Source organism: Aythya marila (assembly GCF_965140915.1).
Source record: "Aythya marila genome assembly, chromosome: 2".
Lineage (NCBI taxonomy): Eukaryota > Metazoa > Chordata > Aves > Anseriformes > Anatidae > Aythya > Aythya marila.
In genome coordinates this window covers 130,506,394-130,533,555 of record NC_139043.1, presented here as the reverse complement: position 1 = coordinate 130,533,555, position 27,162 = coordinate 130,506,394, and the positions used below count along the sequence as shown (strand labels likewise).

The following is a 27,162-nucleotide window of genomic DNA, read 5'->3' as shown; positions in this document are numbered from 1 at the left end:
ATACAATAATAGAGGAAAATGCCCATCAGTGAAATAGATAATGGAATAACAGTTATTAAACACACATTTAAATAGTAAAATTGATACAAACAAGCACAAGATAATTTGTTCTCAGAATCTGATAGAGGATGATATTCTGAGCCAGCCAGGCTTTTCTTTTTTCCCTCAAAGTTCCTCACTATAGTAATAATATGTCTTATTGGGATTGTCTATCTATGGTCTTTCATGAGTATCATTCATGTAAGACTGTATAGATACTTAAATGTTTTCCTAAAACCAATATTATTGTACTGTTTGAGCTGGTATTGATCTGTGAGCTCATCTTCTAATATTATCAATTAATTTATGTATATATTTAAATAGTAGTTGTGTATATTTAATGATATTTATTTAATATAAAAAATAGAAAGCAATGTCAACATTATTTAAGGGTTACTTAAACAAGTACACCTTGGTCAGAAGACAGGATAGTCAATCATGAATCTAGAATAAGATTCAATTTTGTATTCTAATACTGGATATTCTTATTCCTGTGAGTAACCGCATCAGCTGGGTATGTGCATAAAGCCTGTTAAGGAAAGAACTGCTTTTAGGTTCCCACCTGGTTTCATTCACTGTATCTGAGATGTGGGAAGCACTAGAAACAAAGCATGCTTCATCATCTCTCTCCTCAAGCAGGCAGTTACACTCTAGTTTCTTTATTCTAATGCTAAATTTATAGACTTGAATCCCTAGGGAAGGTCTTAAAATGAATCTTATTTTAGTGTGAGCAGCTCTTTAAAACAATACAGTCTTTTATCTCCTCCCATTTTCAGATGTGTGACAGTTAAATTTCTTATTGTGGAACAAAATACAGTAGAATCAAAACTTCAAGAAAATACTATCAATTTCCTCCATGGCTATAAGTGCCTAAGAACCACATTGTTTTCATTGTTAATAAAGTTTATAACTAGCATCCATCTCCTGTCCAGTGGTAATCTAGGACCTTTTCTTTCATGGGCTCTGGGTCATTTAAGCTTAAAAGCAGTCCAGTTTAATTCTTCAGCTGGCAATTGAAAGGGAATAAACATTTGGGAGGGAAACATTCTTCCAATATCACCTTTACACACTTGTCAGCCAGTGGGCTTGCTTAGCAGGTTTGCAAGCACAAAACTTTACTTTTCTACCTTGTTAAAATTCAAGCTCAGAGAGAATTAAGGAGAAGCAATTAAAGTGTTTTTGATGTAAATAGTGCTGTGTGTCCTAAAAAGAATTTACAGGGTCATCTTCATTGTTTTTAGGTGCAGATAGTACGCCTGATTCTCAGTTGTTCAAATTCTCAATCTTGCCCTTGGATAACATATCTACTAAATGAACTGTCTCTTTGTGAAAACAAGAAGTTCAAGATGAAATTATTAGGAGGCTGGAGAGGATTAGGAGGCTTGGATCTGGTGATGGAGGTGGCTAGATGGAGAAATATTATTCAATAAAAATATAGATATAATATGGGATATTTCCTATTTGATTATTGAGGAAATACAGATGCAAAGAAAACCTTCTGTAAGGGTTTCTGATGAACAGATAAGGAAACTAATGTTCAGAAAGTTTTATGCCTAATAGGCAACAGAACTCGTTTCTGTTACAGTAGGCAAATACCTACTACATGACAAATAGGCTCTCATTTAATATTATAAAATAAATGTATGTGGAGATTACTAGTCAGTAAAGTATATTCTCTGCTATAATTAAAACAATTCCTTTTTACAAAAATTACAGTAGATCAATTTTCTACTGTGTAGCATGAGATAATGTTGTTTAAAATGTTTCAGATAACCTTCTAGATTTTTTTGCCTCTTATTTTGTTCAAATACAGATTGAAAAAAATGGTCCCAGTTCTGAAGAGTTCACCACTGACATAGTGTTTTAGACCTTAGATGCAGGACGGATTTGTTTATAGTTCTATTTCATCTTTATTTTTCTATTGCATATTTCTGACTACTTAGTGATGGAGCATCACAGCTATTTTGAGATCTAATTGAGAGCTATTAGTTGTTCTCAATTCCACTAAAGAAAAGAAATAAAATAGTTAAACAAAAAGATTTATGTAATCACCTTATTTAGTGCAAGAGAAACCTGCCAAAACATGTATTCCTAATGTTTTCTGAAAAGATCTTACTAAAATAAATACACAATTTATTAGTTCAGCAAAAAAAGCCTGAACAATCCCAAGCTCTCTCCCCTTCCATTATTCAGAAGGCATCCTGCAGTAGAATAATGCTCCTGCATAACCGTTCATTGTTTCTTCAGAGTGGATATACCATCTTCTTTAACTGGTTTAAGATTTATGTTGCTCTTTGTCAGTTTTATTTGAATCCATCTAAAAGGTCAGTGCTTGCTCTAGGCATCTCAGCTCTCCTTATGCACTCAGCAAGACTGAATTGTAAGAGTTTATAAAAATAGAATGCAGTATTATATGGATTTTAAACATTTTAAACTGCATCTGTTGTCACTGTTTTAAAGTCTATCTCATCCTTCTACTTTACTGTATGATTGTGGAAGACTTTGTGTTGATGCTTTTTGATGATCCTTAAAGCTGAGATGTAACTTTTTAAAATGACCTTTATTAAATTGTGTAATGCTTGTTACCTGCCTGTTTCAGATTTCAGTTTATCGTCTAACCTGTTTGCTGTCCTTAAACCACGCAATTGACTGTAGTTTGAAGGAGCAGGTTGAGTCTGTTCACTTTGCTAACTGTGATATGTCAAATGACAGATTTAGTTTAATTTTGTATGAGGAAGACCAGGATTAGTGCTGCAAACATGATTTTACTTGGCACAGAAATGGATTTGAAAAATAATTATGATTAGAGCTTTATCTTTTAAAGAGAGGTCATGCTATTTGGAACCTTTATTTATTGGTTGCTTGGCAACTGTTCATTCATGTTCCTGCTTATCATCATTCATTATAAGCATCTTCGCTGTACAGTAAGAGCAATTAAGTGGTAACAACTTATTTCTGTGTCGAGTTAAAATTGACAGAAATTACAGAAATAGAAAAAGAATATTTCTGTAGTTTTACTTGTTAACTGAAACTGCTGGTACAATGTTTATTTGTTAAAAGCTGGTTTATCCCAGCTGTGGAATTGCCTGCACTTCAGCAGTGATTATAATAGTCCTAGCACACCTTTAGGTATTACAACACATAATTGACTTAGGGTCTTGTTCAGGTGTTTTCGTCATGTTTAAAATCACCTGTTAATTTCAAGATCAAGGCTTCAGGGTATGACGAAACTTCTCCTGTTGATTCCACTGCTTAGCCATAGGCAATCCAATCTCAAGTGCTAAGGCTTGAACCCGGTATTTGAAAAGGGTTTTAAAATTCAGGGTTTAAAAACTGCTGCAACAGAAGATGTGCAGCTGAAGCAATGAGCCCGAGAACTTCTGTAGAACACTAAAGTCACTTGATGCTTTCGGGAGAAAATAGCCGATTTTGTTACAATGTATGGAAACACGTTCATAAAATATATAATTTGACAATTGTCTTGACTGTTGGATGAGAAATATTTTGCCTTTTTTATTAGTTCTTTAGGGATTGTAGGGATTGTATTGTGAGTGACCCTTGTGTGGAGTAGCAGTGCAGAAATAACAGATGTGCTATGGATTGCTCAGAGAGGATGTCTCTGTATATCAAGAGCAATACTGAGACAAATTCCTTATAGATAGGTCTTAAAAGGGCATCTGTCACTCTAGGGCCAGGGTGAAAGTAGATTTGTCTCTCTATTGCTACCTCTTGGTCTGCAAGTGGCTTTGCTTCCTTATTGGAGAACTGAGTTGGAATGCCCCCCTAGGACTGATACCCTCCACTTTAAGCTTCTAACTGTATTGACTCCCTCGTACTACTCATACCAAGCTGTGCTTATGGGGGACAAGGTGCTTGCTGTAAGACAAACCTATGTGGATTTTCATCAGTTTTTCCCACTTATGTGACATGGCTATAGTAAACGAAGATGATGTTCAGCATATTTTCAGAAGCAATTGAGCTGGTTTAGTAATTGGATAGGTAATTATAAAAGAAATGCTAACCTCAGAATCTATTTTTTATTATATTTTTTCCTCATGATCTTGTAGAGAAGCAGTTTTATTCCATTGGTCCTCTTCATTTTTGCTAACCTGTAATCACATCTCCACCTACAAGTGTGATATGCAGGTTGGCAAGGGGGAGACTTCCTTTTCAGAAAATTACCAACTCAATGGCAGAGGGAAAATCATCAATTTATTTAAAAAGTAGATAGCAAAACAAAAGTAAAAGCAACCCTTTCAATGGGAAGAAGTATGCTTCCTTTAAATGTCTCAATAGATTTTTATGAAGTGTAGCAAAGAGGAAATTGCTTCTTTCTTGTACCGCATCCGGATCTGAAGGTGGTGATCCTGTCATATTTTTTTCTTACCTCAGACTTTGGTTGTGTGATGTTCTTCTAGGAAATTACTTTGACCCACTGTCTTCTCAGAGCAACTGCCAGATTGTGTTTGTCTGCATGCCGTGGTTTACATGCTGCTTGGAATTGTAGTGATATATTTAATTGCAAACAAAATAAATGATCTGTCTTCCTCACAATAAAATTTATTATTATTACTAGCAGTAATAGATTTATATTGCTAAATGTACAGCATGATTTTGATTTTGGCAAGTGAGAGGTTTTTTTTGTTGTTTTGTTTTTCCTCTTATTAGCTCTACATATATCACAAAAAAAAAAGAACTGCATTCCATTTTTCTATTTTCATTAATTAATTTAAATAATTAACAAATTCTGGCTTCTAATACCTCTGTCCTTCCTTACTTACACAGTATGTCAGCTTTGGAAAGGTGTCTCTTTGTTTCATGTATTTTCGGGTATGTAGGAAAAATGAGGTGATGTAAGTGATTGAAGCAATGTGCTGGGGGGCTGGAGATCTGGTTCATGTGTCTGGTTTCATAATGAGTCTTCATATTGATAACAGAGCTATCAATAGTGATAACAGAGCTGTCATATCCTTAACTGAGCTTTCACAAATGTAGATTGGACTAATTGAGGAGTATTTGCTGCCTTTTCCAATACATGTCAAGAACAATAGAAATGAAATGATGCTAAAGAGCCATGAATGTTTCTAGATCATTCATTTGTCTCTGACCTGTTTCCCTTTTTTGTCATGTAAAAAATAGTAGGAAAAAAAATAAAATATATATATATATATATATATAAAAATAAATACAGCATTTCACTTAGGTCATCTGTGTAATAATGAAGTGATGAATATATTCATCATATCAAATACCAGAGCAGAAGAAATGAAAAACATGTCAATAATAACATTTCAAACACTGTTTTATTTCTTTTTGTTTGTTTGTATTTTTTTTAATATATGTACCAAAGCTAGATAGAAAATATTGTCAGTAGGATTACATGAAGGATGTCAGAAAATGATTGAAGATACAGAGTATGACATTCTCTTTCAGGATGAAAGTTTGAATATGATAATTTTTTGATACCCAAATACAAAAACAAGTAGTTTGCTTCAAAATATCTTTCAGTGTAAAAGTCTTATCAAATAAAATGTATTTCAGATCAATCTGTGTGTTGCACAATGCAAAATTAAAGTATTCTATTTTTAAACAAATTCACTTATTTAATAAAGTGATTTGTTCCACAGACATGTTGCCTTCTTATCACAGTATCTAGCCTTTTTCTTTGTTTGTTTGAATATTTGTGGATTTCCATGAGTTGAAATAAAGGATTGACTTTTCACTGCTCCAGGTATTAATGTTTTTATTATACACCACTAATAGGCAGATATGCAGCTCACATACCACTGCTTATTAAAAAAAAAAGAAAAAAAAAAAAGGCAAAGAATGAGGCACTGGGAGAATAAGAGCTTTGCTGTGCTGACATGTTAAATACTATAGAATTGGAAACTGAATCTTTTTCTTCAAGGTTCCTGTACCTTATAGTCTTCCTTTGTTCTACTTTTCTTCTTTTCTTTTCTTCCCCCTTCCCTCCAACTCCCCCCCCCCCCCCCCACACACACACCACACACACACACACTTTCCTGCCAAGGTACTTTCCTCAGCATCCTCAGCTTGTCTCTTTACAGGACATTGCCTGCAGCCAGGGAAAGTCATCAGTCATTATTGAACCATAGAATCATAGATAGAAGAGATGAGAAAGACTTGTTAAGAGTCTATTTCTCTGCCAGTGCGCTAGATTGCTTGCTATTGTATGTTTTCTGGCATTTTGTAAAGTCAAACTTTAAAATCCACAGTGGCGGAACTTCCAAAATTGCACTTGAAAAAAACAAACAAACAAACTGCTAAATGTATGTTATGGAAAACTACAGTGGAAGAATTCTTTTCAGTAGACTTTTCCTTTGGCGGCAACAATAGTTCAAAGTTGTCTCCAGTTAAGCAGTTTCTGATAGAAGTGATGTCTGTTCTGCAAGCCAAAGTGAGAGCATCTGTGTATGAGAATAGATGATATGCACTGACTGGTAATTCTGTGCATTTCTTTGACTTTACAAAAAAAAAAAAAAAATCAAAAACAAAAAACACAACAACAACAAAACAACAGGAGGAGCAGCGAGAAACAAAGGCTTTATTTAAATTATCACTTCGTTTGAAATCTGTAGTGCAGCTGAAATAGACTAACAGTACCTGATTTAAAAATATATGCAGTTTTGTGTGAATTGCTATCACTGTGTCAGAAGGGCTAGAATAGTTTGTGATGTTTTTGAACACCTCTCCTATGAAGACAGGCTGAGCTACTTGGGGTTGTTCAGCTTGGAGAAAAGAAGGCTCCGGGGAGATTTTATAGTGGCCTTCTAGTACCTAAAGGGGGCTATGGGTAAGCTGGGGAGTGACTCTTTGTCAGGGGGTGTAGGGATAAGACAAAGGGAAATGGATTTAAACTAAGAGAGACTAGGTTTAGATTACATTTTAGGGAGAAATCCTTCACTCAGAGGGTGGTGAGGCACTGACACAGGTTGCCCAGAGAAGCTGTGGGTGCCCCATCCCTGGAGGTGCTCAAGGCCAGGCTGGATGGGGCTTTAGGCAATGCAGTGTGGTGGGGGGAGTTGTCCTTGACCATGGCAGGGGTTGGAATTAGATGGGATTTAAAGGTCCAATCAAAACCAGTCTATGATTCTGTAAGTATTGTGCATTGTTGTATTTAAGTATTACCACCTGAAGAATAAAACTGGATATTAGTAGGAGTTTTATAGATATCTAGATACAACAACCTGTGAAGAAATCATTTTGTTTCTTTTTTTTTTTTTTTTTTTGAGTTCACACGTCATGTCATTAGTATATTCACAAACACAAACTTAAAGATGTTTGTGACACTTGTGCATGTGAGCTATCATAATGTCCATGCTCTGCATATTTTGTAACATTTGCCAAACAAAAATCTCAAAATGTGTTATGTGGGAAGGTTGGATTGGTTTGCTAACATACATCCTGATGCTGAGATTTGTTCAGGATTATTTGTATGAGATACACTTTCTAGCCAGTGTGCAAGCAGCAAGGCTGCCCTCTGGGTTAGATTGGAAAAGGGATTCAGTTTGAGACAACAATACTTACATTTAGGTGTTCAAATGTGTTTTATGTATGTTTCCTGTGTATTAATAACAATCTGCTCCCGGAAATCAATGAAGCAGAGAGAATAATTCAGCTAATCAGCCATTTAATGTCAACATCAGAATGACCTGAATCTTTTTCTGGATTCCATTGCTAGTATTGACTAGCAGCATGATTTACTTGCTTACATATAGGCATCTAGCACCATTTAAGGAGCACAAGGGTGAAATATGCATAAAGCTGGCAGAAATAATGTAATATCTATGGAAGCTTTGTTTTTTCAGATTAGCAGCTGGAAGTCAGGCTGTGTGTCCTAGGTCATCTCAGGTAGCACTAGACACTTCTGTTTAGGTACTCGAATCCTATTGCAGAGTTTAAGTCATGGAGTGTGTCAAGACACCTGTATCTATGAGGCTCCCCCGTGTAGACATTGGTATTCAGATGTCTTAATTTGGTGTTGAATCCCTTCCCTCTGCAATGGTAGGTTTCATTAAATTTGTCTATTTGGTGTTTAGCCCCTGTGGCCTATCTTGTTTGGGCTTTAGATAACATTCTAGAAAATCATGACCATCCTAGAAGTCCAGTGACATATTTGTCATTCCCTGGATAATGTAGATCATCATAGATCACACTAGACACTAGTATTTCTGGCAAAGCCAAAGAACAGAACTCTGTTATGGTGGTATGATTTTCATCCTGTCGCTCTGATGCTCTACACATCATCACAGATTTATATATATATATATATATATATGTATATATATATATGTAGATTTATATATATAAATCTACACACAGATTTATCCCTTAATGCAAGAAGGCACTATTTCATACACATTTAGATTTCATGTATTTTAAATATTTAGTTAGGGATATAAGGAACACAACATTTTTCTACTGACATCAAGGCAGTTTTGCCTTTAACCTTAATGAGACCAGGCCTGGGCCTGTTTAAGTCAGTGTACAACATATTATCTAACTTAGACAGTATATTTTTGCCCTGTTTTATAAATACAATACTCACAAGAGTTATTTGATGCCTTACCCTAAGTGATTTTAAAGGCTGTTTTTCTTTCCTAAACATACAAACTTGAAAACAGCTATCTGATGCCCTTAAGGAGAGAGAACAGAATGTTAAGCATTTTTATGAAGAGTAAGTAATTAAAAAATATATTTTAGAAGTATAAGCTTGCTAAATGTCTGTGGTCTGATAGACAATCCCCAAGAAGATAAAAATGAAAATGACATTTTAATAATTTCTCTGGGTAGGAGCCATGTGTTCTCAAGAATAATTAGCAGTTTTCAAGTACTATACAGTAAAGTAACATGGATTAATTCAACAAAAATTTACATTTCAGTGTTAATGCTAGAGTTTAGATATCATCATAGTCAGGTATGTAATTTCATTGATTTATTTACACTACTTGCTTTAGATCTTCAGAACTGTGAAAACAACTTGATCCAAATAAGAGGATTAATGGCCATTTTATGTTTATATGTTTGCTTATTTACTTCTTTGTAAATCCAGATCTGCAAATACCTGAATATACCAGATGTACTATTTGACTGAGGTTTCTGCTATCATGTAATTGAACGGAGAATAGATCTACTGTTGATTTTCAGGTCTGCACTTGGGGAAGAAGAGTGATTATATCTGCAATCTTCTATTCCAGAAGAGCTTCCTTTGTAATATTTAGCTCTACTCTATTGTTTTGCACTGACAGGCTCACTTAGAGAAAAAACAGTATTTTAGTTCCTTTGTGAATAATCTCATCATTTCTTCTGGCTGCTGAGAGAATTCACTTTTTGTCCTAGCAGTCAGATAAAGATAGAGTCATTGTTCTTCATAGATTAATTGCTTAGATGTCTTTTCCACTGAGATATTAGAGAATTTTTCTCTACATGCAAGATCTTTCTAAAGAGTTGATGTCAATTTAAATTGGACCAAAAGATTTTTATTCTGTAGAAACGTTTTCTTTCTCTAGTTTTGCTCAAAATAAAGTAAAAAAAAAAAAAAATCCATTTCATTGTAAGGTTTGTGTGTGTGTGTCTTTATGAATATTCCCATCCTTCTCTAAATTTTTAGCAGCCAAGCAATGATTCTTAAGCTGAAACTGAGCTTTCAAAATACTAGAACATTTGGTGATGTTTGGTAAAAATTACAAGTGGCTGAGACAGGAGAGCCTTAAGAAACTATAGCTTTTCTAGTGTTTTAACTAATAAAATAATACAATACAGAAATTCATCAAGCACATTAGCATTAACATGATAGCTAGAAAAGGACAGAATGGGGCTTTCAATTTTAAATTCCCTACAAAGAAAGGTCTTTGTAGATTTTAACTTCTTAGAAATAAAACAGCTACATGTGTAGTTGCAAACTGTGTAACGGTGTTTGGTGTTTCGGTGTAAAGTAATAAAAAATAATGTATTTTTTCTCCCTTGGAACAAAGAATTCAGAGTAATTGAAAGAAGTCAGCAGCCTTAAGATTTATGTAGAAAAGGAGAGTACAAATATGCTTTTGCTCCATGGTTTCTTTTAATAGAGCTCATGCATTGCCCATGTTTGAGTGATAGGGAGAAGCAACTGAGAGAAGGGAATCCACCGATATTTCCCATTTTCTTTTATGTAACTGCTATTTGTTTGCTTATTTAGTTATTATCCTAATCAGATATCTATTTTCAATCCTAATCAGGTATTTATTTCCAGTGGTCTTGACTGGAAAACTTTGATGAGATTCTAACTTCATGGAATTGGTCAGATTTTGCCATTAGTTTTATTGTATCCAGGATTTTACTCCATACTGTTTGAAAAGCCCTGAATCACTCAGTGCTTTAACTGAGTCAATGAACAGTATATTGAATACTTAAGATGAATATTCGTTTCTAAATTCATAGTCTCAACCTGTGCATAAAGGTTAAAATTAGTACAAAAAGAAGTAGAGAGAAACTATCTATGTGTAAAACTAATCTTGTAGTTAGAAGGAAGTGTAACATCACTAGAGGAGTGGCCACTGTGAAAGCATACCAGAAAGAAAATTTTTTTGAGGGGGAGGGTGGAATTAAATTGTGATAAATTCTAACCATTTAATGAAAGGCCTCTCTTAATATGGTTTATGTCATCAGCAGTAAGGGACTGGATTCTTTCCTTTCCCTATAACATGAGTCTAACAGTAATTTTCCTCATTCAGTGAGACTGACAGCTATTCATGTCTACTGACAGCTATTGACTGTAATGTTTATTCTTCTGCACTGGTCTGTATACCTTAAGAACTTTATATCTATCACATTAGAACAAAACTTTGGACTGTATTGCATCAGTTGACTTCTCCGCTTCCTTACCTTTTGTCGCTTACACTGTTCATAGAATCATAGAATATCCTGAGTTGGAAGGGACCCTTAAGGATCATCAAGTCCAACTCTTGACACCGCACAGGTCTACCCAAAAGTTCAGACCATGTGCCTAAGTTCACAGTCCAATCTCTTCTCAAATTCAGACAGGCTCGGTGCAGTGACCACTTCCCTGGGGAGCCTGTTCCAGTGTGCAACCACCCTCTGTGTGAAGAACCCCCTCCTGACGTCCAGCCTAAATTTCCCCTGCCTCAGCTTAACCCCGTTCCCGCGGGTCCTGTCACTAGTGTTAATGGAGAAAAGGTCTCCTGCCTCTTGACACCCCCTTACGAGGAAGTTGTAGACTGTGATGAGGTCTCCCCTCAGCCTCCTCTTCTCCAGGCTGAACAGGCCCAGTGACCTCAGCCGTTCCTCGTACGTCTTCCCCTCCAGGCCTTTCACCATCTTCGTAGCCCTCCTCTGGACACTTTCCAACAGTTTCATGTCCTTTTTATACTGTGGTGCCCAGAACTGCACACAGTACTCGAGGTGAGGCCGCACCAGCGCAGAGTAGAGCGGGACAATCACCTCCCTTGACCTACTAGCGATGCCGTGCTTGATGCACCCCAGGATACGATTGGCCCTCCTGGCTGCCAGGGCACACTGCTGGCTCATATTCAACTTGCTGTCTACCACGACCCCCAGATCCCTCTCTTCTAGGCTGCTCTCCAGCGTCTCATCGCCCAGTCTGTACATGCAGCCAGGGTTTCCCCGTCCCAGGTGCAGGACCCGGCACTTGCTCTTATTGAACTTCATGCGGTTGGTGATCGCCCAGCTCTCCAACCTGTCCAGATCCCTCTGCAAGGCCTTTACGCCCTCATTTGAGTCCACAACTCCTCCAAGTTTGGTGTCATCAGCAAACTTGCTCAAAATACCCTCTATTCCTACATCCAGATCGTTTATAAAAATATTGAAAAGTACCAGCCCTAAAATTGAGCCTTGAGGGACCCCACTGGTGACCGCCCGCCAGCCTGACACAGCCCCATTTACCATAACCCTTTGGGCCCTGCCCGTTAGCCAATTGCTCACCCATCGTATGATGTTTTTATTTAGCTGTATGGTGGACATTTTGTCCAGTAGGATCCTATGGGAAACCGTGTCAAAAGCCTTGCTGAAGTCCAAAAAAATCACATCAGCTGGTTTCCCTTGGTCCACCATACGGGTGATCTTATCATAAAAGGAAATCAGGTTAGTTAGGCAGGACCTACCCTTCACAAACCCATGCTGGCTGGGACCAATGACTGCTTTGTCCCCCAGGTGCGCCTCAATAAGTCCGAGAACCAACTTCTCCATGATTTTACCAGGCACTGACGTGAGACTGACAGGCCTGTAATTGCTAGGGTCTTCTTTCTGACCCTTCTTGAAAATCGGCACAACATTTGCCAGCTTCCAGTCTACCGGGACCTCTCCAAATTCCCAGGATCGTTGAAAAATAATCGATAGAGGTTCTGCGATGACATCCGCCAGCTCTTTCAGCACCCGGGGATGAATCCCATCCGGACCCATGGACTTGTAGGGATCCAGGTGGAGTAGCAAATCCCGCACATGTTCAGGGTCAGTTGGGAGTTTGTCATCCCCACCATCCCAGCCACCATCTGTGAAAGTGCCTTTTTCTAATAACATTTAATTCAATGCTACCAATTGTGAATATGGCCTGTGGAATCAACCAGACTGGTGTAAAAAACATAAAAAGGCTTTTAGAATATTTTTGGTTGTCTTCTGCTTTTTGAACTTTTATGTTCACAGTTTATAGATTACTTTTTCCTTTCCTGAAATGAGGACAGGTATTTCACAGTTAAAGAAACTTAATATTTCCATTATCTGCAGTAAACCATCTTCATGAATATCTACCAAATGTTTAAGGTGAAGTCTACCTAACACTCTAGTCACAATACTCACTTCATTACCACTTTCAGTTTTGATTGCCTTCAGAACTGTGTTTGGTGATATTTTTGCCTCTATTAAAACTTGCCACTTCAAAAGGCCAAAGTGCTTCTAACAGCTGCCAACACAAGAGTGTGATGACTACTACCATTATACAATTTGCATAACACCACTAAACTGACAGTGGCTAGCTGGCTGGCCTTGTGCTTGACCATGGGAGAAGCCTAACTTTGACTAGCCTAACATTTGACTTAACCACTGACTGCAGCTGCAGTGACTGGGTAGTGTTCCAGAGATGTAGCTTTTATTTTTACACGATCTGTGATTTTGCTCATTGGAGGAGAAACTATAAAAGCTTTTACTGCTTTTAAACTAAGTTTGTGATTTTGTAACTCTAATTTTTGATGCTATAAAATAGAGTTTTGAAGTGGTATCCTAGAGGTCCAAGATTAGACTTCCAAAAGCAGTACATTAAAGTACCAATGTCAGTATTGACATATATAAACTATGATAAACATGATAAACTAAAAATCATTTGTGAACTAAATAGGTTAATTTAGAAAACAGTATATAGATAATATAAATCCTTCTTCTCACTATGTAATCGGATGTTTTTTCTCTTTTTATATTCTTTTATTTTGCTCTTTTATTTTCTTTAATCTTGATGCAGGGGACAAATAATTGACTACTTAAAAACATATATTTAAACTTCAGAATTCCCTTAGTGATTGATTTCCTGCACAAGTGAAAATCAGGAGATGACCTTTGGAAGACCTGGTAATAGGGATTCTGCTTGTCCAAGAATGCAAACAGGAAGTTCAGCTGTATTTTAACCACGTAAGTCTGTAATGGGATGTATTTTAAATCAGCCACCACATATCTCTTCTGTGATTCAGAAAATGTTGCTTAGGTAGTAAGGAAACAGCAAACCATGAATTTCAAAGTAAGAATTCAGCAGAAGCACACTTACGTCAGATAAATACAGTGGCTGGTGTGACTCTGTTTTGAAAGAACAGAGAAGGAACATTGCTCTTTGCTTCTACTAACAGAGTTGGATTTGGCTTCTGAGTTGCAGGTGCCCAAAGAGCCTCTAAAATAGTGGAATGAATTTTACCTGTTATGTCCAGATCTGACGTAAAGCTCTAATCACAAATGTTGGAGGAGAGGGGAAAAAAAAAAAAAAAAAAAAAGCATTGTAATTGCAGTACCTGACGTCTGTAGAACTAGTCCGATGTAAAATAAAGCAGATTCTGTACAAGAAATTAGCACTTGAGTTCACTGTAAGCTTCAAGTTATGTTGTATGGATTTATTCTATAAGAACACAGTATTGCAATATATTAGAGGTCTGACTGTGTTTATATATAATATATTAAAATTATGAATCTCTTCTGGATAACTCTCTGACAGAGACTGTATTGGAAAGCTGATTGTTTTGTAGTTTCTTTGTTTTTGCATATCAGTATTTAATTTGGATTTGTATCGTCCAAGCATCACAAAGAAAAGTTAGCCCCAGACACTTTTGTGGTAAAAGGAGAATTTAACCAGATTTTAAGACTTGAGGATAAAGGTTTTATTTCATGTTAGTCTGTGGTACAGTCATATTGGTCTATTGGAAAAGGGTGCAGTCAGGTTTTACTTATGATCTAGAAAATTTGCCTTCAAATGTCTGAAATCATGTTGTTGCCATTTGTTGCATACAGTAAGTTGAGAGACAAAAACTTGTCTGCCCTGCATTGTATTTGTCTGGAATCTCTGCTTTCATATGATCATGTCGTTCTTGGTTGCAAGTTTTGGTTTGAAATAGGAGGTACTAACTATTGAGGAGATGGACATGTTTTTTCCTGGCATTGTGCTAGTACGGTTAGTGGTGATGCAAGTTGCCCAGCACTATGCTGAATTTGATCATACCAGAGCTAAAGTCCTACTTCCTTGGACTGTCAAGAAGAATGTCAGTGAGAGTTTATTTGAACTATATTTTTGGAAAATATAGTGGGATGATCAACTTGTGTTATCTACTAGTAATCCTCTGAACTCCTGTAGTAGCAATGGTCTAGCGTTATTAACCTTGCAGACCACATTCAGATTGTTACTCAGGAAAACAAAAAAATGAGCCACCTTCTGTTTCTTCTTTGTCTTCTTCTTCTTCTTCTTTCTTCTTCCTTTCTTCTTTCTTTCTTCTTTCTTTCTTCTTCCTTCTTCTTCCTTATTCTTCTCTTCTTCTTCTTCTCTTCTTCTTCTTCTTACTTCTCTTTATAATGCTCAGCCTAGTGTACAGCAGAAGAATTTTCCTTAATCTGGGAAAGCATGCTTTTGAGAACTGTATTTGAGTAAGACAGACTGATCGGTGTCTTGAAAAGGAGAAAGACCAGTGTTTTTTTCCATGCTTTTATTTTTATTTGTTTGTCATTGATATTATTAACCTCCTCTGATACCCTGTGAAATACTGCCTTCAGTTTACACTGTGTAAACAAAATCAAGTTATTGATTACTATTGTGCTTATTACTTGTACACAAGCCAAATGTTTCCTCTTGAGCTGACACCCTCCATTTTCTTTTAACAAACCAGTTATGAAACGGTATGAGCAATTTTTCTAATGTCTGACCTTGTAGGTGAAACTGCTGTGTGGTGCAGCATTAATGAGCTTGAAATCAAGATAAATAAAATATTCATTGCATCATGCTTGTCTGTCATGTCAGCAATTTGTACAATAAATTTGCCATGTGCAGTTTTTTGTGTGTTTTGTTTGTTTGTTTGTTTTGTTTATGAGATTGAGTTACTTTGTCAGTCTAAGTATGGTACAGTGTTAAGGGTTTGTAAGCATGCATTTCCAATTTCTGCTGCAGAAGTGAAATCAGAGTTACTGGATTTCATTTCTTCAGATATTCCCTCATTCTCTGTGTAGATACAGCTATTGCCATGTAATGTGTGATGCTTCCTCTCCCCTTTTCAAGTTTTTTGTTTGGTTGTTTTATTCTGTAAGTAGAAGAAAGGATACTGAAACTACAGTATTCTGTAGAAGACTGGTAATTCCTAGTAACTGACAAATTCCTACAGTTCATTTATGTCTCGAGTGAAGTTAATAGAAGTTTCACTCTTGACATTTGTGTGTTTGTGGTCACCTGGAGTACCTTTCTTATAAAGCTTTCAGTTAAAGCATGAGGGGAATGCGTCTGCAGCCTGGGAGTCCTCTGCCACCAGCTAGAATGTTTCATGTTGCTTTTACTCTGTGTTCTTCACTCATGGGATTAGCTCTTGCTAACATCAGTAGTACTGGCTGAACACTGTAGGCTACAGGGAGTATTGCTTTCAGGATAAGCCTTTGGCAGATAAAAATGACATAATTTTCCAGAAATGTTTCTTGTGTGATTGGCAAAGTCATTATTTTATTTTATTTTATTTAGAAAATGTCATACTACAACAAAATATCAAGCGAGGCAGTGCAGATACTTGAACTGGGAGAGGCTTAGTTAGGGATGTTGTTTGAATGTCGTGTCTGACAATCAATCTCCAAGGCATTGGCAATTGAAGTCACTTACGGGGAAAAAAATATGAAGCTGATTATGTTTAACTTACCTTTATGTACCAAGCAGACATATACCAGGTCACTAGAAATATTTTTCTTATGTTCCATCATGATGTTAAATGAGGACATAATTTCTGCCTAAAGTTGAAATAATTCTCTCTCAAAATTAGTCTCAGTGATCACCAGCAGAACAAGCTATAAATATTGCTACTTTGACCTAGCTTCTTTGTTTGAACTACATGCTGGGACAAATTATTTGCACTTCCCTGCAAGTGGAGGAGGAGAGCATGATATATATTTCACCACTGCCACTCCATTAGCATTAGCAGTGTTACTCCTCCTTTCTTTGGCTGAGAACCAAGTGAAGTGTTTATTTTAAAATATGTGAGATGCTCATATGTCACTATAGTGTTCTGTGATGCTGTTTCTGATACGAAGACATTTCTCTGCTACAGTACAGAGTGAAGCATAGATATCCTGAAACTATCACTGATTCTACCTGCTGTGCCTTGCTAGTTACAACATTAATTTGTTTCCCAATAGCAGTCATACAATGCTACACCTGACTAAGAAATCCCCATATCCAGAGACAAATAAATAAATAAATAGCATTTGTATGTGTAGATCTGGACCTGCATCACTTCACTGCTTTTGTTTAGAGACCTTCCTTTACCAGCCTTGGAAGTTAATTTTACTGCATTTCATTTTGCTAGTCAACCTAGCATTTTGTTAAGCAATTGTAATAGTAGAGCAAAAACATAGGAGTCCATGATTGTGCATACGAAGAAATATGGGGTGTCAGGATGAAGTGGAGTTGTGATGGTAGTCTGGAGGAAGAGCTTTACAATCTTTCAGAGTTGCCTAGCAGCTAAATATGACTGCTTTTTATTGTTTCTGCATATAAATGTGCCCTTGTTCAAAATGCTTGACAAACAGTGGCAAACAAATTTTCACAATGATAACAATGCTATGTAAAAACATTATCTGTACTTTCTGTAGCACTTTATAGGACATTTATTGAAACCTTTTAACATATATGCTGGAAAACATTAGTCATCACTCCAAACAGACTTTTCAGTCATCCTGCCACAGTCTTATTGTTCTTTTGAGTCTCCAGTCTGTACTGCTTTCACTGTCTAGACACGTTCACTTTTTGCTTAAACATCCCATTCAGTAAAAGCTCACCGTCCCTGGTGATTCCTATAGAACTTATCACATACCATAGGAGTTATATGTAGTTCAGCAATAAAGTCATTTAACATATTGTAGTATGGATCCAAATTTCTGCATACATATCAGTTCAGGTACAAGTGGAACGTCTGGTCGTTTAATCTCTGTGATTAAAAGCAAGTCACAATACACTGTACTTAATGATGCTAGTCTGTTTGTATGATGCTAGCACTGTAAAACATCATCAGACATTTCATCTTTCTTTAGACAAAATTAAAAATTCTTACTTTGTCAAAGGAGAACATTTTTTTTTTTTTTTTTTTTTTAAGCCTAGCATACATACGAGGAAACTGAGTTCAGTTAATCTGCCCAAACATCACTATGAGAGCACTGTGAGGATTGGATGTCAAGATGCCTAGCTTTGGAAGAGCAGTAGCATGCCACTATGTCATACATTCTCCTAGTAGCTTAAACATCCTTTGTTCACTATCATGTAAGCCATTCTCTCTACAAGAGTTACACAGGAAAAGACGTATGGATCAAATAACTAACAACAGAGAGCACGAAGGAACCAGGAGATGGACAGAGAGCCAAACAACTTGAAAAAAACCTGCCTCCTTCTGCTTAACAGTGTGTCTTCCCATGGCAGGTCACAAGGCAATTCTATCCCATTTTTCCCTCCCCTTAAGAACATTACAGAAGAAAAACCATTGCTTCTGGATAATGTGAAATCTAGTGCAACTCACACAACTATTCATCTGTGCTTTTTTGTCATGTCCATGGCATGACTACTGTACATAGAAGATTGAAAAAGCAGGAAAATTGCTGGACACCAAATCCAAAAGGACCTGTATCTGATGTCATCTATATCTTCCATATAATCTTGATAACAAAATATGTACTATATCAGGAAATGTGATTTTTGTTAATTACTTTTATTTCCACAACATATATCCTCAGCATCCTGTGAGTCCGTCTGTAACAATGTTTCTAGTAGGTTTTCGTGGCAATTGTTCTTTTTATACTTTTCCCTGTGACCACTTATATTGTGTTATAAGGTAAAAGTGTACCAACAAGCTCTCACTTAGGCCTTTTCTTCATGTTTTAGAAATAAAGCAAATTAAGCTGTATATTTTTTTCATTTTTTTCTTCTTTTTGCAAGTAACAATTTGTAAATGTCAAAAAGATTTATTAACATCAATAGCTACAAGGATTTACAGAAGTGTGTGATACTCATGAAACAACAGATCAAAAAAGCAGAGGAATAACAACTTTTTCCATGCTATGTATGCTCAGGAGAGAATAAAAGGCCTGGTTCTGACATTACATGAAGTCTGATTCAGAAGTAACTCTCTTCTAGTCCATATAAAATCAGCATGAGCATCACAATCATTCAGCACATTTCCTCAGCTGTCCAACACTTGCTGGTGTTTGTGTTACCGTATCTGGATTTTTTAATGTTTGTAATGAGGTCTTCAGCTCCATGATACTCAGGCTGTTCTGTGTGCAGCCTTGGAGGCAGACCAGACCTGTCAAATCCAATGGAAAATAAATGTAATGGCCAGCTGGCTTGGAAGGCTGCAGTTAGATCATCCCAAATGAAAACTCCACCCGGAGGTCTGCCCTTCTCTTGTAATGGAATTTAGGCTTCCAGCAATAGACCATTCTATCCCTACCTGAGCTACAAGGTTTTAACCTTTGACTTCTTACCATTTCATAATTGAGCAAAGGGACTTGTTCTAATTTTCTGTTTAGAGTGCAACAGCAGACGTTTTTTGGGGGTGATTTAGTAGTCTCTCTAGACAAAGGAACTTTTATCCTCTGTGTGATGAAATAGGGAAAAGGAAAAAAAAAAAAAAAAAGGAGGTAATGTATTAGTAACTAGATTTTGTGATCTTTATATGCCAAAATATTATTCTGAAAATAAATAAATAAATAAAATAATTAAAAAAACACCATCTCAAAAAGCTGAAAAGGCATGATTTTGAGCTCATTTAACTCCTTCATAATTATAAAGGAAAGACAAAACAAATTGATATTGTGGTTTTTGGTGGGTGGATTGGGATTTAAATTAGACATGATAGTTCTGAAATCAGGGGTTCTGTGACTTTTATCTCCTCAGATTTTTCATGAAATGCATTGGTCCTCAGTTCTCATCTGTCAGATTTACCCTAGGAGAATTGGTCTCAAAATACAAATTGCTCACATGTATGTGATAGTCAGTGGGGACACTGCTGCAAAATGTTGTAGGGTTTCTATTTATGAAGTTTTATTTGAACACAGAGAATCTCTGTGGGAGCACCTGAAATCGAGAAGAGGCCTACTGTGTTCATACAACACTGATATACTTCAACTACAATTTTTAGAGATGAATCTGGAAGGGTAAGGGATAGACAAGAATATTGCTAGAGAGAGTTGAGCCTAAGCAGAGAATGAGATTATCAATCATAGAGAAAAACCTTCAATATATTAGTTTATAGTAGATTCAAGGTTTTGGAGTCCTAGCAGGAGTCTGTAATAGAGGCAATGGGAGAGTATAAAGACCTTGAAGGGCAAGAGATGCTCTTCTTCTGAATTCAGGGTTACCATAAAGAAGTCGTGTGGTCCTCCAGTTTGTGTGCTTTTGGTCTCACACTGTAAGTTTTCCCGTTATCACCTATGCAAGGCACACCGTGGTTTGCAAAGGCTATATATATAGTACTATGTTGTATTTGTGTGATGTCAGCATTCCGCAGAATCACTCTTTCCAATAAACACATAATCTTGAGGATGTGGGAATGTGTTAGAGGGAGTAGTCTTATAAGTTTTCTGTAATAAACAAGCTTAGAAGTGAGAAAAAAAAAAAAAAAAAAAAAAAGGAATTTTATTCTAGGTGGTTGCAGATTTTTTTTTTTTCAGATTTTTACATTGTACATCTGATAAAAAACATTATTGCTTTTGGGTAATAGATCATAATGATATTTAATAGCAGGTAGGTGCCTGGAGAGCAAAACTGTCAAAACAACAATATGTATCTAGAATAGAGGTTAGAAAGTTAAGCTAATTTAGTAAAAATATTAAAGAATAGATTTTCGTTTTGCCATTGATATGACCTACAAAAATGATGTTTTCATGTTATATACCATTAATTCATTGAGAAATAATACTTCAGTAAACACCATTCAAAAACATTTTTCCTCTGATGTAATTTTGGGCATTTCTGAGTAGTATTTGTTGTTGTTGTTTCTGTTTAGAAAATAAATATGCCCAGGTCTTAAGGAATGCTGAGAGAACTCTGAAAATCAGTATTTTACAGCAAGTGTATTTAATAGGGAAAAGGAAATCAAACCAATAAATCTTGTTTCTATTTTAGGATTTAATTTTGCCTCTACAACTGCATTTCAGATACAAAAAAAAAAAAATGTGTAAAGAACATATATCTTTAATAATTTGCCATCTGCAATGTATAGGATAACACACTTGTTTGAAGAGGAGCAATAGCTCTTATTAATAATGAGGGGTTGGTATTTCTCTCATGTAAAATAATAGTTGTATCAGTGCAAATAGGAACTGCTTAATGATTCATTTGTCATTTAAATCTTTCAGTGCAGTTACAGCAGATGATTTTATATCCTTATTTTGCTTCCTTTTTTTTTTTTTTTGTTTTGTTTTTATTATACCTATTGTTCATTGCTAAGATGAACAAGGCTGCTCAGCTGATGCCATTTTTCATACGCTCTCTCAGCAAGGAGGGAATGAGAATGATGCTGCATGTACGTCTCCATGGCGACCTTGGTCTTGGCCTGATGCCTGCAGTCTGGCCTGCTCACAAAACACCATGCCCTGATGAATTATTTAGCTCTGCTGAAGAAAAAAAATAAAATACAGCAACAGGCTCCTGGTGAATAACTTAAAGGAGTGAGGTGACATCAGTCTGCTTATCCTGATGTGCTTGAGGACTCTCACCAGCTAGCAGAGTGACCAGTTTACTGTTTTTCTTAAGACTCTGCTATTAATCTCTGTCCATGTTGGATACCCACAGTGTCAATGGTTGTGAATAGAAAGCAACAGAATAATAATTCTGTGAGTTGACAGTCTTTTTTTCTTTGTTAATCTTTTAGTTATCTCTGAACAGGTTTGTTCTTCCACTACTAACATATTTTTATAGAGAGAAATGACAAGTGTTTGGCAGTATCATACACCAAATGGTGAAGAATAGAAATAGTTATGCCTGAATTGCTATGTGTTTCTGTGTATTTAAATGATTGTATCAGTTTCTTAAAGAGCATTTCGTATCTGTAAAGTGTTTTTGACAAAGTTTACTGACCTATATTCTATTTATGTATCGCTATTGTGCTTGGATTACATGTATCCCATCCAAAAAGCATATATACGGTTTTGAGATTTGAGGCATACTTGCAGGTCAGTAGTTTGATTAGAACAGAGGGAAGTTATTGTTAATTCTACAGGTATTTACAGCAAGTAAAAAGAAAACTTGTAATATTGGAGGACAAGGTACCAAGCATAATCTGATTTGGCACTTTGGAGACAAATTTGAACACTGAGTCTGGTATTAAAAAGTTGACTCTATAGAGGATCATTCATGTGCATGTATGGCAGGCCAGGGGACATATTCACCTATAAGATTCAAAAGCCTACAATTTCAGAAGAACTCATAATTTTCTAAGGGGAGAAGATCATTTCATATTACCACTGACTAAATCTCTGTGTTGAAGAAGTGAAATGCTTCAAATATTTTATTTTCCGGTCTCTGGTGTACTTCTGCATACTTTTGAGCCATACAGTCTATGCCTTCTTGTACAACAGCACTAAGTAAGGATTATAAATAAGATGTTTGACAGATTCAGTGGGGACCAAGTCTGTGTCAGTGGTTTGAAATTCAAGTATATTTTGTTGCCTGACTCAACTTCTTTCATTTTTGACAAGGCAACATGCAATTGACCTGTTCTGCTGAAATCTGAACCTGCAGAAAAGGTGTTCCCTACCTGTCGTAGCATGTAATTAGTCCATATAAGTCTTGAACTAACCTGGTGAAATGCTACCAGCACTACCTCTTATCAATAATGGCTCACAAAGTCACTGTGTGCCCAACATTCTCTCCATTCATTATTACAACTTCAGACTGAGTCAGGAGATATTCACCATGGCTGTATTAGCCTGTAAGTCCATGACAGGACTCAGAATGAGATGGCTGAGATTCCTCTGTCCCCTCATACACATTGCTTTTTTTTTTTGACCAGAAGTAACTTTAACTAAACCAAAGTCTTAGCTAGCTAAGGTTAGAAGTATAAAGCTGCATGTTAGTCATTAAATTCTTATTTTGAAAGAGAATAAGTCAGTCTAATAACCTCATTTTGCCTTGGGACTCACATTTCTTGAAATAAATCATGGAACAGTTTGCTAAAGGGAAAATTGTAAATCCTCTATGTTTCAAGAAGTCACATGTCAAGGTCTCCTGAGTATATCCAACATCTTTGCATCTGCCAGCTGCAAATAAAGATGAATTAGTAAATACAGAGTTCAGTTGCTATCTAGAGAATACAAGATATTGAAGAGCTAACAAAGTCATTGTAAGGATGCACAGTGTATTTCAAAGGCAGACAGGTAACAATCTAAAAAAAAAAAAAAAAAAAGAAATTATTTTTTATTAGCCAAACGTAACAGTCATAGAACACTGCAATGAAAAAGCATTGCTTTTTCAGAAGAACTACTTTAGCAGGAAGGAAACAGATTTCTAACTATAGGGAATTATAAAGTCCACATTCCCTGTGAATAATCAACAAGTACTATTTTCTTTCTTTCTCTTTCTCTCTCTCTTTCATTAATGTTGTCTATTAGCTTTGTTTTTCTTCATTTTTAGGAATATTTGTTATTCTTGGGAGATCTGATTCTGAGTCTGGGACTGGGACATAAGGCTGCTAAGTGGTTACTTACAGCTAAAATCTGTAGTTTACATACTCCTTTTATTTAGATGATATTACTTTTGACAGGTTGAACATCTGGGTATTGTTATTACATGGATTCTATTTACTCCTGAAAAATCAAACATGTAAGTTTATACTTAGTTTCACTTTAAAAATGTTACAAAAAACATGACTTCAAAATTTAAAGCATCTTTGTAGAATACAGTGAAAACAGTTGTATATGAAATAAATCCCTTGAAACGCCATTGCAACATTTCAGATGAAATTGATTGTAAGATCTCATTAGACTGATCTTATTAACATTATTCAGAGAATTTGTAATTCTAAAAGGGGTGTTAAGGTGTTAAATGATGGGAACAGATTTTTTCATAGTCAATTTGCTTTTGAAGTAATAGCATGTAAATATTATATATTCTTTTCAGATATATATGTTTAGATTTTTTTTAGTGTTTTTTAATCAGTCCTGGTGCTTTGCGTTGATCATCCAAGCTGATGGCTGCCTTGCTAAAGGGTGGGACCTTTCACCACTTTACTGATTGATAATTGCAGTGATTTATGAGATACATCATGGATTTTTCCAGCTCTGACTTTCAAAATAACCTGGATAAGTAAAAATAAATTCTACCAGCAATGTAGTATGTGTTTTGGTTTCAGATGATTCAGCATTACTTTGTTGTAAAGCTGACTATTTTAGTAGCATCTCCAAGTGCCATTTTGTACTGTTGAAATCTCTCAGTTTGCTGGTGATCCTACTGATCCTATTGAAGAAAGGATTTCAGACTCCATATCTTTGCTTCTCTGTTAAACACCTGTAAGTCATGGTCAAAGTACTTCCCTTACCGTGTTAAAATTATTTCTGGATGACTCAACTATGTTTAGAAGACTGGTATAGAAACCCTAATCAGTACGCTTAAAAATTATCTTACTAGTAGTTAAAAAAAAATTTAGGTGTTCTAACATCTGTATGTTTTAGATGTTCTAACTGTATAATTTTGTATTAATTTAGAGTATTTTCCACTTTTTCTTTCTTTCTTTATTTTTTTTCCCTGTTATTTAAAAAACAGAGGTGTCTGGAACAAGGACAAAATGTATTTTACAGTAATATTATGAGGTTTGGCACATCTTTAGATTGCAGTTCTGTTTAATGAGGAGTTTCTTTAAGATAATGTGATTTTACCTGTACCACAGGAGATTAATTTTGCATTTTTTTTTAAATACTGTAATAAGAGCAAGCAAAATTCCCAGTTAAAACCCATAATCTACCTTAGTGCATTTTTACTGATGTTTTCCTGACATGTTTTCTGACTCTGAAAACTTTTGTAAGTCAGCTTCAACATAAGTTGCAGTCTTTTCTCAGAGAAAATTGCTGTTTAAGTCAAAGGTAAAGTTCTGTGTTCCACTACTATGTTTGTCAAACATCAGAGACAAGGGAAGGGAGCTTTGACACGTTCTATTTTTTATTTTATTTTTTTTTTTTCCTGCAGAATTTTGTCCCATGTCCCTAAATTTAAAGACAAACTGCAAGAAAATATCCTAATTAACATTTAATGAACTGTATGATCTCATAGTCCTGCTGAAGTAGAAGACTGTAATCCATAATTTAAGAGTGTGAAATGCACTGTCTTTACTTTAGGCAATTAAAACCAACATTATTTAAGAAATACATTGCATATTAGTTAGACTTGGCTTTCAAAACACAGTATAAATGGGATATGGAAGTAAAAGTTACCACTGTCAGTTATGATTAAAATTGACACCTTAACTCTATTTTATTAGTGTAGTGGACTGAATCTGCTTTAGAGACTGACTACCTTAATTCTGTCCCAGAATTTTCCATCAGGTTGAGCTGAACATTTACATAAGTAAAACTGAGAAGGAGCAGCATGGGATAAGTCTCAGGACACATCTGAGCTTCTGTACAGACCGCAGAGGGGGATTGAGCACACAGAGCAAAAGATGCTGCCTGAAATCGGTTGCCTGATTGGCACAGCTGTAAAGGAAATGGAAGAAAGAAGGGAAGCAAAACATAGTGCACACCTTGTGCTTATGGACAGAGCCTTGCTGAATCCTAGATTGTTTGTGATGGTCCAGAAATTGCTGTCAATGGGGGTGTACTTTTAGCAGTACAATAAGCACAAGCATCACCAAAAAATCACTCTACATCATTCAGGCTGCTGTTGATAAAATCAGAGATGATCAACTTCAGGGTGACTTGAAGAGCATAACATCTCAAAAATACATTTATAAAAGTTTAAATGAATTCAAATTAAGGCATAGTAAGAATGGAAAAAATACTTGAGTATTCAAAGTCACAGTTTCAGAACATACTGACAACGTGGACTAAAGGGGCTGCAAAGAGGTGATTGGTGCTGTGGTTTTGGCTTTCCTTGTTTCAAATAGCTGGATTTAATCTATCCTCATTATTCATGTGGCACTGCTTTTTTCTTCTGGTAGGTGTGATTGTCTGGCAGCAGTCAGAGGTAAAAGTTAGACCTTTAGAATTCTTAGAATTGATGGCCATATCCATGAAGTTGCAAGACTAATGTGCTAGATACAGCTGGATTCTGTTATTGTCTGGTTTTTCTTGGTGATGGTTTTGTTTATTTGTTTTTGCCAGATGCATTTGAAGCTTTGCTGATTTGAGAACTTACTTTTTAGTGTGATGGGAACCCAAGTCAACCACAGCTGCAATACAGATGTTCATAGACTTTTCCTTTACAAGTAAGTCTTCAAACAAAACCTGAAGGCTTTTAAATAAACAAGTAAATAAGTAAATTACTTCTAGGATTTCTAAGCATAAAACTAGATTAATTAAGTTTCTAAGAAAATTCAAACAACTTAGGGAAAGCAATCAATATAAGAAGGACTAATAAACAAATGCCTTCCCATAGTTGAACCTTGCTTCCAGACAACTCACTGACTTCTTGAGTCAGCACCATTCTGTGGGGCCATAGAGAAAGAAAGAAAGAAAGAAAGAAAGAAAGAAAGAAAGAAAGAAAGAAAGAAAGAAAGAAAGAAAGAAAGAAAGAAAGAAAGAAAGAAAGAAAGGAAGGAAGGAAGGAAGGAAGGAAGGAAGGAAGGAAGGAAGGAAGGAAGGAAGGAAGGAAGGAAGGAAGGAAGGAAGGAAGGAAGGAAGGAAGGAAGGAAGGAAGGAAGGAAGGAAGGAAGGAAGGAAGGAAGGAAGGAAGGAAGGAAGGAAGGAAGAGGGGTCAAATCAGCTCTGGGACCTGGTTGTTTGCAATAGTTTCTTCACCTTTTCAATGAAGTTGCAGTACAGAACTGCTCCCAGTTCTGTACTGTTTTACAGGTTCCTTTCCTTCATCTTTTTCTCTTCGAGGAGTCTTAGTGTAATCCCCTAGCAATGTCCCTTTTTCAGCAGATTCCATCCCAACAATGTTCATAACTGCCATTAAGAATGAAAACCAAGAACTGTCCATCAGAGGTTGTTTACAGTACAAATTTATTTTTTAGCAGTAGATGAGACAGGAAAAGTAGCAAATTCAATTCCAATATGGCTTGGTAGAATTGACATGAGTGTAGGTTTGCTCTACACTTTTCTGTCTATTTCTAGATCCAGAAGCAGGAAATTAAAAAGATACAGCAGAATGAATAACCTAGTGTAGAGAAGTCACCACCATACCTAAATCAGGAGTTGTGGTTTTATGGATATAATTGGTATGCTAAAAGA

At 36.1% G+C, this 27,162-nt stretch overlaps 1 protein-coding gene across 2 annotated transcripts in view; it reads left to right on the top strand.

Moving 5' to 3' along the window:
- Window positions 1–27,162, top strand: part of MMP16 (matrix metallopeptidase 16) — a 185,529-nt gene that overhangs the window by 3,963 nt on the left and 154,404 nt on the right. The gene's annotated exons all lie outside the window — the stretch shown is intronic.